The following is a 20,580-nucleotide window of genomic DNA, read 5'->3' on the forward strand; positions in this document are numbered from 1 at the left end:
TAGGCAAATATGAAAGATGACTTCCATAAGTTGAAGATTAATGTTAAGATTAGAGATGATGTTTCTTTCTTTTTATGTTTACTTTTACGTATTTTTGTCTGTACCACCCACTGCTAATTTCTTACGAAGTGGACACAGAGGCACATTAAAGTATATGTTCGCATATAGGCATCTTATTATCAATAATAACGCAATTTCATTCGAGCATTTCTTTCTTTTTATATATACACACAAACACTTATTCATATATATATATATATATATATATATATATATATATATATATATACACACATATACCTATTAATATCTGTATATATATATAAATAAATATATATAAATATATATATACTACTATCCGTATATATATATATATATATATATATATATATATATATATATATATATATATATTTGGTAAAACTGGTAATTAGTAAAAATCTGAAGAGACTGCTCGATACTATTGCAGAGCAAATATGTGTTTTATTTTTTTATTACCGTTTTATCTGTTTGGTTACATATGTTTCGGATGTTGGACCGTGTTTACAATCTAACAGCCTCTTCAGACCTTACAGAAATGGTTGGTTAGTATTAGGAAGAATTGTTTTTAGGAGGAATACGGGGGGGGGAGAAAGAAAAAGGAGGGTTTTTTTGGGGGTAGGAGATAATAGAGGGGGAAGGCGGGTAATGACAATATTTCAGTTTTTAAGTTTAAAGTATATTAGGTTGTATTGTATGTGTGGGGTAGCAGACTCAGGTAGGCTTGGGTGGAGATATGTGGATATAGGGAAGGGGAGGGAGGGGGAGAGGATGGTAAAGAGAAAAAAAGAAAAAAAGAGAGGTTAATGAGAGGAGGGGCGAAAAAGGAGTTTCAATATTTGTGTTTTAAAATTTTGACTACTTTTTTTCCCTGTTCGATAAGGTATATTAATTAGATGAGAGGGAGAGAGAGAGAGAGAGAGAGAGAGAGAGAGAGAGAGAGAGAGAGAGAGGGGGGATAGATGGGAGGAAAGAGAGGGAGACGGAGAGGGAAGGGGAGTAGTGTGGCTGTCATTTTTTGGCAGTTACAGAGTTACATTTACGGGTTTCGTGGTCGTTGTTTATTTCATAGTGGGTTGTTTTTGAACAATTAAAAGTTAATACAGACGTTGACGCACGCATAAGAGCGTATAATACATATACATGCATACTGCAGACCAATATGTAGACACATAGGCACACACATATAAAAACAATGCCTATGCAGATGTACATGGGTCTACATGCAGACATATACACACATACATAGGTGTGTCAAAAATTTCGTGAAAATAGTGAATAATTCCACCCCATTTTTCCAAGCTTATAACTCCTGGAAAAATGCAATTCAAGCCCTAATTTTTTTTCAATTAAAGGAGCAAGGACCAAGGTTTCATTAAAAAAAAAACAAACAAAAAAAAACAACGTGGTTTTTTTAAAAAAGGTTTTAAACTTCGGACTTTACAGGTAAATTTCTAAAAAACTACTTTTTTTTGTTTTAAATTTGAATATATTATTTATTGACCTTTTCTCTTCAATTTGTGAGTAAATTAATTATTTACTTTTCGGTGACTAAATTAATTATTATTAGACATTTCAAAATGGGAGGCGTGAATTATTCGACCCCCTGTCTTTCCAAGCTTATAACTCCTCGAAGCTCTAATTTTTTTTTTCAATTAAAGGAGCAAGGACCAAGGACCAAGGTTCCATTAAAAAAAAGAAGAAAAAACAAATAACGTGGTTTAAAAAAAAAGGCTTTAAACTTCAAACTTTACAGGTAAAATTCTAAAAAAAAAAACACTACGTTTTTTTTTTTTTTTAATTTGAATATATTATTTATTGACCTTTTCTCTTCAATTTGTGAGTAAATTAATTATTTACTTTTCGGTGACTAAATTAATTATTTACTTTTTAATGGACACTTGAAAATGGGGGGGGGGCTGAATTAAAAAAAAAAACGTTTGTCTAAAATATATTCGATTTATTGAAAAGAACATAAAATTTCACATTGACCCTGAAAATATCGTAAAAATAGAATCAATAGAAAAATTTTGATAGATTTTTAAAGTTTAAAAATTGAAAAATATTGAGTTCGGAAAATTCATTACTGTTTTAAAAAAATATTTCTATTATTTTTAAAACAACTTTAATAGTTTATTTTGGAAGTATAATCACTAAAGAAAATAAACAACCCACTTTTAACAGAGAAATTACGAGATTTTTATATTTTATTCGCAGTTTCGTGTTAGAGGTGTCAAAAATTCCTACAAAAATTCTGATACATGCAACTCTCGTACACATATATATATACTCGCATATATATATACAGATATTATTTATTTATTATTATTATTATTATTATTATTATTATTATTATTATTATTATTATTTATTTATCCTAATATATCCCTATATCCACATATCTCCACCCAAACCTACCTGAATCTGCTACACCTCCCACACACAATACAACCTAATATACTTTAAACTTAAAAACTGAAATATTGTCATTATCCGCCTTCCCCCTCTATTATTTCCTACCCCAAACCCCCCTCCTTTTTCTTTCTCTTTTTTCCCCGTATTCCTCCTAAAAACAATTCTTCCTAATACTAACTAACCATTTCTGTAAGGTCTGAAGAGGCAGTCAGATCGTAAACACGGTCCAACATCCGAAACATATGTAACCAAACAGATAAAACGGTAATAAAAAATGAAACACACACACACACACACACACACACACACACACACACACACACACACACACACACACACACACACACACACACACACACACATATATATATAGTATAAGTATTAATCCACTTTTAAGAAGCACGGGGACAATGTAATGCTTCTTAAAAGTGGATTAATGCTTTCTCTCATTTTTTGTAACCCCCTCTTTCTAATACAGGTCTGAATAATGAGAAAATCTGGATTTTTTAAACAAAAACTTTAAAATAACTCTTTCAGATTAAATTTTTTAAACTTCTTTCAGAATATAAAATATTTAAAATTTAATAAGGAACATCTTTCATATAGGTTCCATTAACAAATATTCAGTTACATATCGAGAAAAATAGAGATGAAAATTTCAAAAGTACTGTATAACTGGTTACGGTCAATAGTAGTCCTCGCCAGCGAAAGTCTTTGTTATTATTATTATTATTATTATTATTATTATTATTATTATTATTATTATTATTATTATTCAAAACATTCTGTGCCCTGTTCTTTCGCGCGAGGACTAATATATTATTAATATTAATATTAATATTATCTGTTTAAAACAGACAGAAGTTGTAGTACGTTGACTTAGAATGATTGCTTCAGCTGAAACGTTGTGAAAATAAAATCCTAGATAAATTCGAAATAATGCAAAGTCTATTAAAAAATAACGGTAATGGTAACGATAGATTTAGTTGCCTATGGCAAGGGTCCGTGGCGTTGTGGATAGAGTGCTTGTTAAAATTCAGTTGCAAAGTTGCACTCCTGGAGGTTGAAAGTTCAATCCTCAGTGTGGCCGACCCAATTACTTAGGATTTCTACCCAGTCATGGCTGAACACACAAGAGCATGCCACCCCGTGCAAAGTTCCGTGTAGATTCTCGAGTTCAACATAAAGATTCCCGAGTTCGATATAAATATTTCTGAGTACGACAGAAAGATTTCTATGTTTGACAATGTACACCTTAAGAAGGTCAGAGATTACATCGGCCGAAATGATTAACAGAATCCGTAAGAATCCAAATAATGCGAATTATTATCATCGATTAAACTTAGCCGGAATTTCCAATAAATCACTTAATGCTAAATTGATGGTTGAACATTGCTAAATGTGTGCCCATTTTGGCATTAAATACTAATCTCTATTACTCCCTATCAATCTCTAACTGTGCATCGGACGGATACCATAATACTTAATCACTGCACCTTATTATAACAAAGGCACATGAAAAATTTTAACCAGATCGATCCAGTAATCTCAGGTAACAGTGGAACGGACGAACAGACTAAGAGAAATCTAAAAATGATGTGTTGGTGCAAACTTCTTTTATTTTAATGCAAGTTTACCCATGGAGATTCTAAAAAACTACTACTACTATTACTACTAATACTACTGAAGATTTGTGTAATACATAAAGCCGAAATTATGCTATTCTATATTTGAAGTTTCTATTGTATTTTTATTAGTAATGGAGATTTGGTATCTGTTTGAAGAGCAAACTATACTATTACTTCTATGTTTGAGGTCCTTATTAAAAGAGATGGTATGCGTAAGGATAGATAATGTGAGCTATATTTCCTTTAATTTTATTACATGCAAAGAGGGCAACTAGTCGAAATACACACACACACACACACACACACACACACACACACACATATATATATATATATATATATATATATATATATAGTAATTTATAAAATATATATGGCGATTAAGCTACACTGAATATTCTGCGTTTCATCCACTATAGGATTCGTAAGCCTGACGAATCCTATAGTGGATGAAACGCAGAATATTCAGTGTAGCTTAATCGCCATATATATTTTATAAATTACTAACTAGCTCTACCTACGTATTGAGCACTTTTGAAGTAAATACTTAAAGTTTACGCATAAATCTATACTTTCGTATATTAAATTTATGTGAGTAAATGAAGTAGTTATATATATATATATATATATATATATATATATATATATATATATATATATATATATATATATATATATATATATATATATATATATATATATATAGGCTCCTTCAGTCGTTGACAGATTATGGATACCCACATAATAGGGGTGTCTGCACATGAAATCTTTGTGGCAGAAGATGCGCAATCTCAAACCACACCTCTCTTGAGTCAACCTTGTTATATACCCGTGGCAAGTGAAGTGTATGTACAGGACGACTGGAAACAAATGCCGAGATAAGCGGAGAGCACATACAGCGCCTAGAATCCCCAAATGGCCACCCATCTGGTACTAAACACGCTCAACGTGATGAGAACCAGTGTGTCAACGCGATTATGCCGTATGTGTTTTCTATTGTACATTTACTCAAGTCTATACTTTGAAGTATACTATTATTTCTATGGCTGAGGTCAATATTAAAAGGTATGCTATGCGTAAGGATAGCTAATGTGAACTATTACATGCAAATTTTATTACATGGAAAGAAGGCAATAGGGAGAGTTGAATCACTTCGTGAAAATTCGGATAACTCCGTAGTTTGTGATTATTTTTACAATAAATATGCTTCCAACATTTCAGTCTTATTTACGTGTGACAAAAGAAGTTTAAGGGTCATAATATGGCCACAAATTCCACTTTGAAAATTTAAATATTTCCGATTTGAATTTAATTTTGATCCGTAATAATTACACACCAAATAAACAATTTCCCTCCTTTTTAAGATTTTTTATTGCTGTATATATATATATATATATATATATATATATATATATATATATATATATATATATATATATATATATATATATATATTCCTCCTTTTTCTAATATCGTTTTTCCAATCATAATAACCACTTCTGTTAAAGTCTGACGGAGTTACTGGATCGTTGATATGATTCGGTAACCGAAACATGTGTAACTAAGCAGATAAAACGGTAATAAAATAAAAAATATATATTTGCTCTGCAATAGTATTGAGCACTTTCTTCAAATCTGTACTAATTACCATTTTTGCTATATATATATTGCATATATATATATATTGCATATATATATATATATTGCATATAAATACTATATATATATATATATATATATATATATATATATATATATATATATATATATATATATATATATCAGATACATATACATACACAGCACGTATATATAGCGTACGTGTGTGACTCACATATAATCTAGCTTTTCATCAATTCAATTAAAAGATCTTTATTTTGATAAAATAGCTGACATGCATTCCCTCGTTTCCTCCGGGGAGGAATCATTTATTTTTGAAAATATTATGAAATAAAACTGCGAATATCCAACACTTTTGCAACATAATTTATTTTTCTCTTGTCGATAATTAACAAAGAACTGTCGATTGACCGTTGGCAGTTTTTATCGCTCTCAACTCACTCGAGGCTAGAAGGAAACCGACTTCGCTTCAACGTAGACTCATTTTATCTACACGGTAGACATAAACTTGTGTGCCGGTCTATGGCAAACTATAGATTTTATAAGTGTTCAATACATTGTAACTGAAAAAAAAAATAAAATAAAATAAAAAATTGATAATTATATTCAGCAAACGTCACACAAAGTTTGGATGCCAGAAAAAGAAAAAAAAATATAAGAAAAAACAAACAAACATTTATTACATCTATATCTATAGAAGAGTTATTCGTACCCTGTTGGGTCACTACCACTATGACTATTTATGCGAATTTGATTTCATTAAAAAAATCAATAAACTGCGACATATCTTTTAAGACATTCTTCTTAGATAACTTAAAGTAATAAGTTGCTTTACTTCTGTATTATTACTAGCTTCATATACCCGGCATTGCCCGGTCGAAACATATTAGAGATTAGTCACATACTATTTATGATACATTGAATATCCTAACTTGTTACGAAAAATGACAACATGTTGGATTTAGGTAAGCATAACACACGTCCATCTTGATATATGAAAATCAGACATGAAGTAATTTTTATAGTTTAAACGGGAAATAACTCCCTTAGCTTAAATAAATGAGCTTACTTCCGGTTTTAAACGCAACTGTTCTCAGCTATTAATAATTGAAAAGAAATTAAAGTAAATACAAATTAAAAACAAATTAAATAAATAACTTCAAATAATATTTCTAAATAGAACAATTAAAACGATTCTATTATAACAAACAATTAGTGAAATCGAGTTAATTATTAAAATAGATTTTGTTTAATATAATATGCAAATGAGAGTATTCATTGAATGAAGATTTCTTTTGAATACATAAAAATCATGCTGGGCTAAAAGTGTATATAAGTCCGTTTTCAGTATGAAAATTAATTTGTGGAACAATGTGCTGTGAACAAACGGACAGACAAGAATACGACTTTATTATAATTCAAGCAAAGACGTCAGGGCGGCCTACAAAGTCTTATAATTGTATAAGATAAGACTAGCGAGGATACCCGGCGTTGTCCGGGTGTGAGGAATTGGAGGAGGGACTCAAACAACAGTGGGCAGCCCGGGGGGAGAGAGGTGTTAAATTTAAGTACCTTTTTTTTTTTAAATATAAAACATGTTAAGTTGTAATTGCTGTAATTGCTAGAGGTATTACCGTATGTGAATTTTTGATTAAAGAAAATAATCGGCGTTGTCCGAGTGTGAGGAATTGGAAAAAAAAAAAAAATTAATACCAAACACTTAGTTGAAATCAAACTTAGTTAAAAAAAAGTTTTATTTGAAGTTTTATTATTTTAAGTGACTTGAGTGAAGTTCAAATGTAATTTTTTTTTATTTCGACGAAGAAACAATCTTTGCTTAGTTTACGATTTTGTTTTTTCTATAATCAATTATAAAGTTTAATTAAAGTACCGTAATATTCTAGTTTTATATTGCAAAAATAATTGATATTTTAAAAAGATATACACACACGTACATTTTCCAATCTAATAAATAAACTTCTTTCCAGTTAAAAAAACATTAAAAAATTTACGTGTGGGTTTTGAACCTACAGTCCACGTCATTAAAAAAAAAAAAAAAAAAAAAAAATCCAAAACAAACAAACAAAAAAAAAACACGTACATTTTCAAGTCTTATAAAATTCCTTGCCGTTAATGAAAAAAATTAAGAAATGTACATGCGGAGTTTGAACCTACAGACCACGTCATGCAAAACAAAAACAAAAGAAAACCTCCAAAAAAAAAACACAAAACAAAAACAAAAACAAAAAAACGCTATCAACTTACCCACAGTAGAATTTTCACCGTCCTTTGTTCTATCATTATTGCTAAGCGACAACATGGAAAAATAGCTTTACCGATGATAGATAAATTAAAATAATGGTTTCGATTATCGGTAATTATCGGGGGTATTCTGAGACAAAACTTAACTAAGCTCATTCCTAGACTTATACACTAAAGTTCTGTAAATTTTAAAGAAAACCTGTTCAGCCGTTTTGGAGTCTATAAGGAACGAACTCACACACTCAGACAAAGTCGCATCTATATAATTGTAGAGAAGAGATTACTTGTATTTGTATTCACTAGAAGTTCTCACACAGACCATTATCCGAGATTAATCTGTAGTGGAACAAGATGAAAGGATGAGATTTAGAAACAACGACGACTTCCTTTAATTACTCGTACAAGTATTATTATTTTATTGTGTAGATAGTGATAACAGCGCAAATATGACCACAATACATTTTTACTTATGAATGAAGTCTACCGTTTGTAAAAAGTTTGAATGCCAAACATGATTTAATTTTTAATTTCCTCAACTCGTGCAATTACAACCTATTCATCTCATAGAAGGCATTTGGCGACAAGAGTGGCGAGATGTCTATGATATCGATTAGATTAGCCTGAGCTTTAAAACCCATGTTTGCAAAAACATTGAGTACGAGGTTTCGTTTTTTTAATGTGTCGGGAAAACGGAAATTAGTGGCGCCACATAAGTATTAACGGCGTTTATAAGAACTATGCAACTAAAGGCAACAATTCATCATATGGTCATTATTAAACCGGAAGTTGCTAGCGGATTGTGTCTGCATGTGCGAGCTTCTGCTGATACAACAATTTCACGAATCAGTTTCCTACAACTCTCTGACAACCACCAGTGGTGTTCCCTGGAATCTGGATGACAAGTCTCTCCAGATTTCCTGTACTCACCATCTCTTTCGATAACATTTGCAAGTCTTTTTGCGTTATGGAAACAGCCGTTTGCCATTGACCTCGGTGGTAACCACCATTGATCTTTACTGGAATCCGGGTGGCAACAAGACTCCTCAGGGTCCCAGTCCGTTTCGTACTCATCCAGTGATGATTTGGTCAGTGCTTTCTCTCATACATCCTCCTTAACCATTCATAGCTAGTTGGTGTGGCGCCAGTATGATATGCCGACACTACGATATTTTGAGGGGTGGGTGGGACGCAGTAATTTAGAATTTTGCAGTTTCAGTTTTTTATTACAGTTTCCATATGGCCGTTTGTACTTAATGTGAGCTAGTTTTTGCATTCGAGGGGGTTACTTAAGATTTCAGTTGTTTTCACCGTCTGTTGTATAATTTCAGCCTTCCCGTTGATTCAAATTTTTCCTAATCTTTGGAATTCCATGTTTGTTGAAACTATTCATAGTATTCTTACAGTTATTGTTATTATATTGATTTTCTTTATATTCCATGTTCCTTTCAGTTCTATGGAAAATTGTGTGTTTCGTTTTTCCATCCTTTAATCTTCATCCTGTGGTCTGCTGGGACGGCAAAATCTACAATTTATCAGTTTCGTTCCTTTTTTGTTAATTATTATGAGTTCCGGTTTCCTTGCTTGGATGAGCTTATCTATTTGTATCTCCATGTCCCAACGGATTTTGGAGTTTTCATTTTCCAGTACTGTCTCCAATTGACGACTTCTTCTTCTTCTTCTTCTTCTTCTTCTTCTTCTTCTTCTTCTTCTTCTTCTTCTTCTTCTTCTCATCATCATCATCATCATCATCATCATCATCATCATCATCATCATCATCATCATTATTATTCCATAATAGTTTCAACGTTTGGATATTTTTAGTTGGATTCTTTTTCCTTGAACATCAGGTCAATTCCTTTGACTTTGAACATTCAAGCTGTACCTTAAAATTTTTGCCGTTCCTAACAGAAAGTCTTTTGAAAAATTAGAAATAAACTTGTCTCATCAATTTGATTAAGCCATTTATGGTGGCTTTTCGTTATGGTTCTAGACATTCCAATTATAATGGAAATCAGGACTTTGCTTTTACATTTCTACAGTTTAACTAATTCCCATTTCAGATCTTATATATATTTTCATGTTCTTTCTTATCCACTCTGGTATCGTATCTCATTTTGCATTCTGGTATCAAAAGTGCATGCTATGTCAATGATTGAGCAAATTCTCTTGTTTTTGTTTAAAAAAATGTTATGTTTGTAATGTTCCTTATCATTTTGAAGTTTGTCGCTTCCTGTATCACTTCTCATTGTGGTCCAATTCATAGAGTTTCCAGTGTAGCATCTGCGCCACTTTGTTATGTCTCCATATATATTCAGATAACGTGCATTCTGATATAATATGCACTAATGTTTCTTCCCTTTCATTACACAATTTGCAAATCAGTGATTCTACAGTTTTGTCAATGTAGCATTTGATAGACCTAGCGCAAGTGGCTTGTTTCTGGGCTGCCATTAAATTGCGTTCATTAACAGGGTGCTTTTCTTCTTCTTCTTCTTTTCTTCTTCTTCTTTTCTTCTTTACTTGCCTCCGCACGAGGGCAAACTTAGACGCAAGTTCGATTTTTAATGTGGGGAAAATCCAGTTCCCCCAAAAGGAGCACTCTAGATAGAGGTCAAAAAGGTGAAGTGTAGTATCAGAACAGATACTCACTAGGAATTCTCACATAGGTTATCATGAATGATGGTTCACTGATAATAATCGGTGGTCTTCCCTGGAATGACAAGTTACCCTAGATTTCCACTACTTTACCCCTCTTTCGATAACCATACCAAATGAGTTTAAATTATCGCAATAGTTAATATAGTTAATATAGTTAGTTCTAATCACATTGTTTTGTGCGCCTGTTAATAGTAATTCCGTTTCTCTGTTTAAGTGTCTATTTGGTAGCCATGTCCAGATGTTTTTCTGAGTCTCTTCTCTTGTCATTTTTATAAATCATCTATGTACCTGTATATCGTTCCATTTTTCTTTTCTTTTTATCTGTTTATTTCTCGTTTCGTTGCTTTTGTACTGTTGACGTTGTCTCTTGCTGCAGTGGTTATCCTATCTGTACTTTGGTCTATGTATTTTCAGTCCTTTTTATATAGCAACCATACAGTCTTCTATAATTGCAAGTTCTCTTCCGCCTTTTTCCTTTTCAAGTACTCAGTCAATTTTATCCTTATGGCGTAGTGCATTGAGTATGGTCATTAGTTTCCTAATATACTGTTGTATCGGGGTCCATATTAAAAGAGATATGATGGGGCATTCATAACCAAAACGAAGAATATGTTGCATACGGAACATTCACATTGGAGAGACGGCAGACATGTATATAACAATGATGAGGGAGGAGATACATTTATACGTATTACTGTTCTTTTTCACAGAGGAGGAGAGAGGGTGATCAGTTCTTTTAACACAGGAGGGGAACAATCATTGCTTATGACGGAGAAGGGGACACATTATTTGAAAGAGGATTTATACAAAGTTCATTAAAGATGATTACACATTATCTTCAATTGTTGAGTGACGACACGAAGACAAACAGTTATAAAAATCGATGATGTTCTTTATTTCCATTTGACCGGTCGAAATGATAATTACGTCAGGAATTCACATTGGTTCTACATGGTTAAATGTTCTCCCTTCGCTTCTAAAGGGTCCCTCCTCTGACTGCCTTTGCTGACTGCTCGAACCTGTCTGCCCGACTGCCCTCCGTCTTACTACTCACCTTAATCTGCTAAAACTCCTATATAGAAAAATTCCCTTTCTGCTATTACGTCATATATATGGCTCTAAACGTGATCGACTCACGTGGCTTAAACATACGTGGCTCGGCACATGTTCCCAAAACACACTTCTGCAGACAAAGAATGCTCACTGACCTATTTTCCAACCTAACTTATTTTAAATATATTTTAAAATTATATTGTTCATTATTTTTTTAGCTGACCTTTTTTAATTCAATTTCCATAAAAAAATGAAAATTCAATTTTTTTTACAAACAGACAATTTCTAAACTATTTTATATGAAATTTAACAATAGCCAAATTCTACATTCCATTTTCTGAATCTATCTCTGAACCTTGCTTACAAAGTTCGAGTATCGGCTTATCCTAATCTCATTTTCCACTTATCTAAAGTTCTTCTTACTTACAGTAAAAGGGGACAGCACTTTTTCCTGTAACACTATTGGTAAACCGATCTAAGTTCTTCCTTGGTGCAGTCCATGAATGGACTAAAATATCTTACTAGTGATACTGTCCAGACGTTGATTCTTTTTATTTGATTTCTACTTAACTTCTAAAAGTTTTTCTATTCTTCTTATGTATCTTTTTTCCAATTTTCTCTTTTAGTCTTTTTGATTCTATAGTGTCGTCTTCCAGAAATCCCAAATATTTATAAGGATCATGTTCTTCAAGTGCCTTCATCATCTCTTGAATGGGTATATCTATGGCCACTAATATCTTTAGATTTCCCCTATTTTATTTATAGCAGTGTACACTTTCCCAATCCTAGATAAAGATTCTGTGTTTATCAGGTTTTCCACATCCTTTTTTGCAAATAGTTTCATATCGTCCATATACATGAGGTGGCATCTCCTTTGTTCTGTGTCGTTAAACTTGTATCCAACATCACATTTCCTAATTATATTGCTGAGTGGCATGATGAACAAAGTGATATTAAAAAGTATTCTTAGAATATACCTTTCTGTACTTTTATCTCAGTCAGATGTTATCCAGCAGACCTTTTCAGTCTCAGGATTTCCATTATTTCTAAATAAGGAGGCGATCTTTTCGGGTATTTTATACATCTTTAAAAACTCAATGATCAATGCTTGAGGAATTCTGTTGTAGGATTTCTTGTAGTTTTTTCTCCTGTTTTTTTACTTCCACCGGGATCTTCTGATCTATATATAAGAGGCAATGTGTTCTCTCTTTTTCCTTTCCAGCATCTTTTTCTGCTACTCAGGGAATAATACCCGATTATTTATTAGGTAGTGGTTAATCTGTTCTCCTTGTTGTGCAGTTAGCATTTTCAATATAGTTGGTAAACAGGTTATAGATCTGTAGTTGCTTGAAATCGCCACCTTTTCAGTATTTTTTGCATTAATGTAGCTCTTCGTTTGATAATCCAATCTGGTATGTCCGTTTTATAGACATATTTTCTTTGTATTAGTCTTTCATGCCATGTTTGTTTAAAAAACACAAGATGGCAGTTTGAAACCCATCTAACGTTGTATCAGATGACTCTTTTTGTTAGAGGCTTCTTTTCTCTGATTATTAATTTTAAAGTGAGGTTTTCGTGTTTTTGACTTACCGTTATTCTAATCTTTCTTAAGTACCTTTCATTTTATTTTGTTTTTAACACTGAGTCAGCTTTTACTGATATTTGATCGTCTCTGATGAGCAGCCAAATAGACTAAAAATAATGTTTTCCACCATAGACTGCGAAATGCGCGTTAGACAGCAAAGAAAAAATATAGACCTTACTTACCCAACAAGAAATTATGATAACGTACTGATTTTTTCCTTTGGTCATCAGATTGTAACCAATAAGTAGTGAGCCTATGAGAGAAGTCGATTATAAAAATAAAAAAGAAAATATGAGAACGTAATATATATTTATACATGGATTGCAGAAGATCACATAGTCCTTTACAGGACCTAACAACAGAGGCTTGGGCGTCTACAAAAGACGGCCACGTACTGGTCTTTTTTTGTCGGTTTCGAAACTGACAGTACCAATGCTGCTCTTATTTTCTGTAATACACACACAATATATCTATTTCTGTGGAAATCTGATTTTTTCAATAATATTTCAATATTTTTATAATACTAATCCTTAATTTATGAGGCTCAATTTAATTACAGAGCATATAACAAATAAATGACAAAAGATATAATATAATATGTATATAAAATTAATAAATATATTAAATTGTAAGTAGTTAACATCATAAAATTTAGTATATAGACTTTTATCATTTGTTAAACAAAGCGGTTAGAGCACTGTACAAGTGGTGGATAGATGTTTATTTAAATAGACAATATTTTATTTAAATAGTTTTTAGAATATTAGGTAGTGGAATGGAGTAAGATTGGAGAGGAGGTTATTCTATTTTCTTTTTCCTCGCCCCGTTTTCCATCTTATTTTAGTCGAGTGAATTTCCGCTATGGTTCATTTCTTTACAATTATTTTAAAATTTTGCCAATCGAATAAAGTATAATGATATAAAGACAATATTTTTCGGCATAGGTTACGAGACGCGCGTAAGGCAAGAATGAAGAAAACACATAAGCATTCGCCAAAATAGAAATAAAAAATAAACAAAAAATTATGATTGTGGAATGAATTTTATTTTGATAATTGAAATGCAATCCACTAGTATGTATACTCTAAAGCTGGAAATATAACTTCATTGAGCTTGTTGGTTGTTAGTTGTTTTTTTTTTGTGTTACGGCATATCAACCCTTTTCAGGTTATTTAATGCCGAATCCAAAGATTTTGAAGAAATATTTTTTAATAGAATATATTTTTTGTTTTCAAGTCGGTTTCTATTCAACCCATAGTTGGGACCCTATCACTCCGGGTCAGAGTGGACCTGGGAGCAATGGAAAATAAAGGGTGGCTCCACACTCCCCAAAGCCCACAAGCTGGAGCCTCACCACTGGATATAGTTTATGGTCAGATCCAGGACCATCTTTGAGATTGTTATTTGAAACAATGTGGACGATATTTTAAGAGGTATATACCCTAAATATATTTTTAATATAAACTCAAGAATTATATTTATATATACTGTAATAGTTATTAATAAGTATTAACAAATTATTATACCCGCAGACATTAGTGTTTCATGTTTATGCCATCATCAGTGTAAGAAGTAATAATTACTACTGGTCGAGAGATTCCAACCCAGTCAGGAAGTCATTCTTGACTTCGTAATCTAGCGTCTATCTTCTAGGCCACTGACAGTTATAACACGAACGGAAAGATAATTAAGTGTCTACAGGTCATGTCGGCGGGCATTCAGCTAGCAGTCAGAAAAGGTATTCAACGACAGAAAGTCAGAACGATGTTTTTCCGCTAAAATTGCTCGCTTTTTTCTTAATCCCTAAAGAGGGACCAACTTTAATTTCTTAAAGGGACTATTATTACGAAGTACCCCTGTCTGTTTGTTTATTTATTCATAATTTGATAAGTAGATACAAACGATACACTGTTTCACAAATAAATTTTCATCCTGCCCCCCTTTATACATTTTCATCCTGCCCCGGACTTTATACATTTTTATTCCAGCATGATTTTTGTGCATACTATTTATTCCAATGAAATCTTCATTAAAGAAATTGCCTCATTTACATATTACATTAGATAAAATCTATTTTAATAATTAGCTCTGTGTTATTAATGGTTACAAGTAACTGAATTGTTTTTATTGTTCCGTTTAGGAATCCTATTTAAAGTTAATTTATTTAGTTCATTTATAATTCAATTTAATTTATTTTTAATTATTATAAGTCGACCTCAGTTGCCTTTAAAAACGGAAGTAATCTTTACTTATTCAAAATATGAAAGTTATTTCACCGTTTTATTTTCAGAGATGAACGTGAATGTGTTTTAGGCTTCTATAAATCCAACAATTTCAGATAAATCGTAACAAGTTCGGATATTCGGTGTATCTTATAGTATGTGACTAGACGTACCCCGGCAATATGTTTCGACCTGACAACGTCGAGTATAAACAGCTAGTATATATATATATATATATATATATATATATATATATATATATATATATATATATATATATATATATAGAGAGAGAGAGAGAGAGAGAGAGAGAGAGAGAGAGACAGAGAGAGAGGGCGCCCCCGCGAGAGGCATGATCATAACCATTCTTTGAAACAGCTAAATATTTCCATCCAAATTTCCAAGCTGACTTTGATATGAAAATGATGAAACTTGTACCTTTTGTTCTTTGATTGTTTTTATAGAAAACGAAAGTTTTCTGATAAAACTGAATGTGTGAAGATTATCTCGGCTTTTTTTTTTTCTGTTTCTTCCCTAATAAATTTGACACCTTTTGTTGCACAACATAAGACTCTCATTCACAACGATGAACGACAAAACTGCAATCTCAATTGAACCCCAACAAAAGTATAATTAGGTTCGACACTGTTTCGGAATTCTTCAGATGAGGATCGATAATTTGTTCCATTTCGATCTTTCGAACTACCATTCTCGTCCTAGTTCTTACATTCAGGTGCATCTTTTTGAATATAGAAAATTTCTAGTTAGACACATCACAGTCCTTCTTTCAGTATGTGAAGAGACCGTCATCAAAGACAAAACAAAAACAAGCAAACAAACAAAACACAAACAAAACCCCCCAAAAACCCAAAATACTAAACAAAACAAAAAACAAAAACAAAACAAATAAGCAAAAAAAAAGAACAAAAACAAAAAACAAACAAAAAACAACAAAAACAAAAACAAAAAACAACTCCCCCAAAAACAAAAAACAATAATATGTATGCCATCAGAATGTAACGTAGTACACACATTTACACATGCGGCCCACACGTTGTAGCAGTCTACGTCGCAAAGGAAACCCAGACAAAGAATAACTCGAACTCACTTTTTCGTGCAGGAACGACATTCATTTCCAGATTCTCCTGAAACACGTGACTTCTCGTTAGGGCCGTGACGTCACCCACGCCTCTAACGTAATCTCGAAGGGCATCCACGTCTCTAACGTAATCGTATTCTCTAACATAACATAATCTCTCGCCTATTTTTAGTATTTTTCCTTACAGTGAAGTCATTTCGCATTTCGTATGTATTTGCATATGCACGTCCGCGCTATGTTACAACAAAACTATTCAAAAGTAATTTCACTCTTTGGCCTAGGGTTAGGGTAAGGGTTATGGCTACCAGATCAGGCTGTCTGAAGATACTGAGATACCTGGCATAAAACGCTTCAAATATTGATGTTATTTCATTTTTTTTTGTTTACCTTTGCCAAACGAAACCATGCTCTGTAAAACCATAAAAAAAATCCTCGACAAAACAATCAACGAATAAAAAATTTAGACACAAAGAAGAGAAAGCCTTTTCGCAAAATTATTGGATTTGCCATTAACTAACCCCAAAATGATTGATATTCCGTAAAACAAAACAACCAAACTAAACTAAATAATTCTCTGAAAACGCCTAATGCTTAATACAGATAACACCAAAAAAACCAAGAATAGTTTAAAATAAGAATATATGTGCGCCATTAAGTCCTAAAAAATGAAAAAAAAATCAGAAAAAAATGGCTGACAATAGATAAAGAGAAAATATGAATCACCTGACCTGGTAAGACAAAATAAATTATACGACGAGAACGGTGGAGAGTATAACTTCGTCAAGAATAAGTACAAATGTTTGACTATGTTGACCTATTATGGAATCGGGAAACGAATATCTATAAATAGTAGATTGAAATACAACAACGGCCATGACATATCTGTTAAGAATATCTTGTCGCATAACTAAAAATAACAAATATCTTCATTTCTATATTATCTTAATAGATGATAAAAAAGTAATTAAAGTGTTATTTTGCTTATTTGAATTTACATATGTGTTTATGGTGTGTATGAACGCACTATTCAGCCTGATGATTTTCCGTTGCAATGAAACATGGATGTCTCTGTGTATCCTGTTTGACATAGATATACTACTACTACTACTACTACTACTACTACTACTACTACTGATTTACGAATTGTGAACTACTGAAGTAAATAATAAATATATGCATACTATATTATTTCATCTTATAATATGCATGTACACACATAAAATAATAAATTACACATAGGATATATATATATATATATATATATATATATATATATATATATATAATTATTACTATAATTATTTTTTAATGCCTATATATATTATGTCTGGATCTTTGTATCTTTTGATGAACATATTAACTGTCTCTGATGAGTTTGGTGTTTGTACGCTATTCAACGAAACATATGTAAGACAAAATAAAATATTATGGAAGAAAAATATAAACATTTATTTGACTTTGGAATGTAAACTACTCACACACACACACACACATACACACACACACACACACACACACATATATATATATTATAGTTCATGTAGGTATTTAATTATTTAATTACTAGCGGGGCGTACCCAGCGTTGCCCGGTGTTTGGAGGTGTGAGTGTTAAAAAGAGGCGTAAAAGAAGAAAAAAAGAAGTTTTGGTCGGAAGGTCGGATTGAACCCCGAAGCCTTGAGGCGAAGGTGGAAATGAAAAGGAAAAAAAGCCAGTCACCTAACCATCTGTGCCACGATGGAGAGGAACTGATAATAGCGTTATATGAAGGTTTATGAAGCGCAATGAACAGGCGCGAGGAAGTCTGACCTGCAAGACAAAGCATTCGAGGACATACACAAGAAGAAGCGAACATACATTTTTGCTTTTATATTTATAGATGCCCTCCTGGTTTAGCTAATATATAACGGGAGTAAATTTTCTGTAAATGCAGACAGCGGACTTTATTTTGTAAACGAAATAAACTCGTAATGATTTATGTGTAATTTGTTCTGTTAGTATCCAATCTGGCGAAGAAATTAAACTGTATTTGCACCCCCCGGTAAGCAAAAGGACCCAAATATGTATAATGTTATTTTTATATGTTAGTCATGCATAATGTAACCCTAATTATCGTGAATTCCCGTCAAACATTGATTGGGCGAGACCGACAGTCATCGTTGTCAGCCGCAGAGTACACAAACAAACAAACAAACAAACAAACAAACAAACAAACAAACAAACAAACAAAACGAAGTGGAATGAATGCAAATATAAAAAAACTCCCAGAAAACGTATCGTGTAAAATGCAATCATGTTTATTTTATTTTGTTTTTGTTTTTTTTGTTTTCTGCAATAAAATCAAAGAAACCAGACAAACAGGAAAAAAGTACAAATGGGAAGAAAAGAAATAAATAAAACCAGAAAACTGACTGTATACAACGAATAAATGTTTGATATATTTTATTCATAATTTTTTTATTGTTGGTTTGTTTTATGCAAATAAAGTATTTTTTAACCGTATGATTGTTAGGTGTAAGTATAACGGTTTGTTATGTGTTTTATTTTATTTTCTTTTTTGTATTGTTTTCTTTGTTGTCGCGTTTTACCAGTTGGAATATCGTCTGGCTCCATATCGATAACGTAATAGTAACTGGGCCTATGAAACTACCGTAAATTCAATGTACAGAAATAAATAATGAATGAGTAACTAATCCGAAAATAAGAAGGCAGCCATCCCCCTATAACGTATAAAATCACTGAAAACATAATAGAAGGAAAATACAGTAAATAAAATATATAAATTGAGTAATCGTTTGAACATTTGAAGAACGCTGGCGGCTGACTGTTATAGTTTGTTGTAAAACCTTGAATCCAAGGTTAGTTCGTTTCGTTTAAGTAATCTTTCGTATCGCAGCCTCCCCCAAAAGGTAAAAAAACGAAAAAAAGAAAAAGAGGGGAAAAGAAGAAGAAATAAAAGAAACGGTATAAGTAACCCATGTAATAGATGCAATCGAAAGTTGCGTTTCACCCGACGGTTAAATGGCATTCCATTTTTTTTAAGCAACTAAGAACTCCAACCGGTGTTTCCTCCCAAATTCTCATGTGGACGTATCCGCAACGGTGTTAAGTTGTCGGAGTATGAACGTAATAAAGAGAAAAGATTTTACCACTTCCATTGATTCTTACAGGTTTTGGCGGTGAACTCTCACCAGAAAAAATATAGGAATGTACGGTTATCGAGGAAGTGTAAGGGTAATAGGCCTATAGCACACCTCAGATAATGTGCTGCAGTTTGTGCACATTACATTTGCACGAAATGTCTTGAGTTGTAATCCTATTAAGGTCAAACTCAGAGGGGAAAATGACTTCATTTAATTTATATAGAGATTATAGTAAAAATAATTATATATATATATATATATATATATATATATATAATTATTTTGTTTTATTATAGTTATTGCATTATTGTTATTTTCTAGATGTAAATCCAATGAAACATCAGTGTTTCTAAAATAGTGATCAATAGCAGATAGAGTCTTATTATAGTATAACGTTTTACATTTATACGGACATTATTAGCTACATATGTGCATACATATTCTGGCTCCAATCTTAATCGAAATCGATCTTCCTTAGTAAGTTGATACGAAGGCCCGAGGAAGCTAGATTTCGAACCAGATTGCAGCAGAAAAATGTATGCACATATGTAGTGAATAATTTTTGTATAAATGAAGAACTTTATACTATACATTCCCCCTCTCTCTCTCTTTATATATATATATATATATATATATATATATATATATATATATATATACACATTGGTTCTATCAATTTTATTTATATAAATGTATATTAGACTGAAAACATTTTTGAGCAAATATAAAATTTTATCTACTAAAAATAAAAGTAAAAATATGTATCTATATTCTATTTTATCTGTTTTTATGATTGATTTATTATCTAGCAAAAAAAACTCCGTTTTAAATTTTTTTTAGTTGATATATTCAAAGTT

This window comes from Euprymna scolopes, chromosome 2 (genome assembly GCF_053919585.1).
Source record: "Euprymna scolopes isolate OS-2025 chromosome 2, ASM5391958v1, whole genome shotgun sequence".
NCBI classification, from domain to species: domain Eukaryota; kingdom Metazoa; phylum Mollusca; class Cephalopoda; order Sepiida; family Sepiolidae; genus Euprymna; species Euprymna scolopes.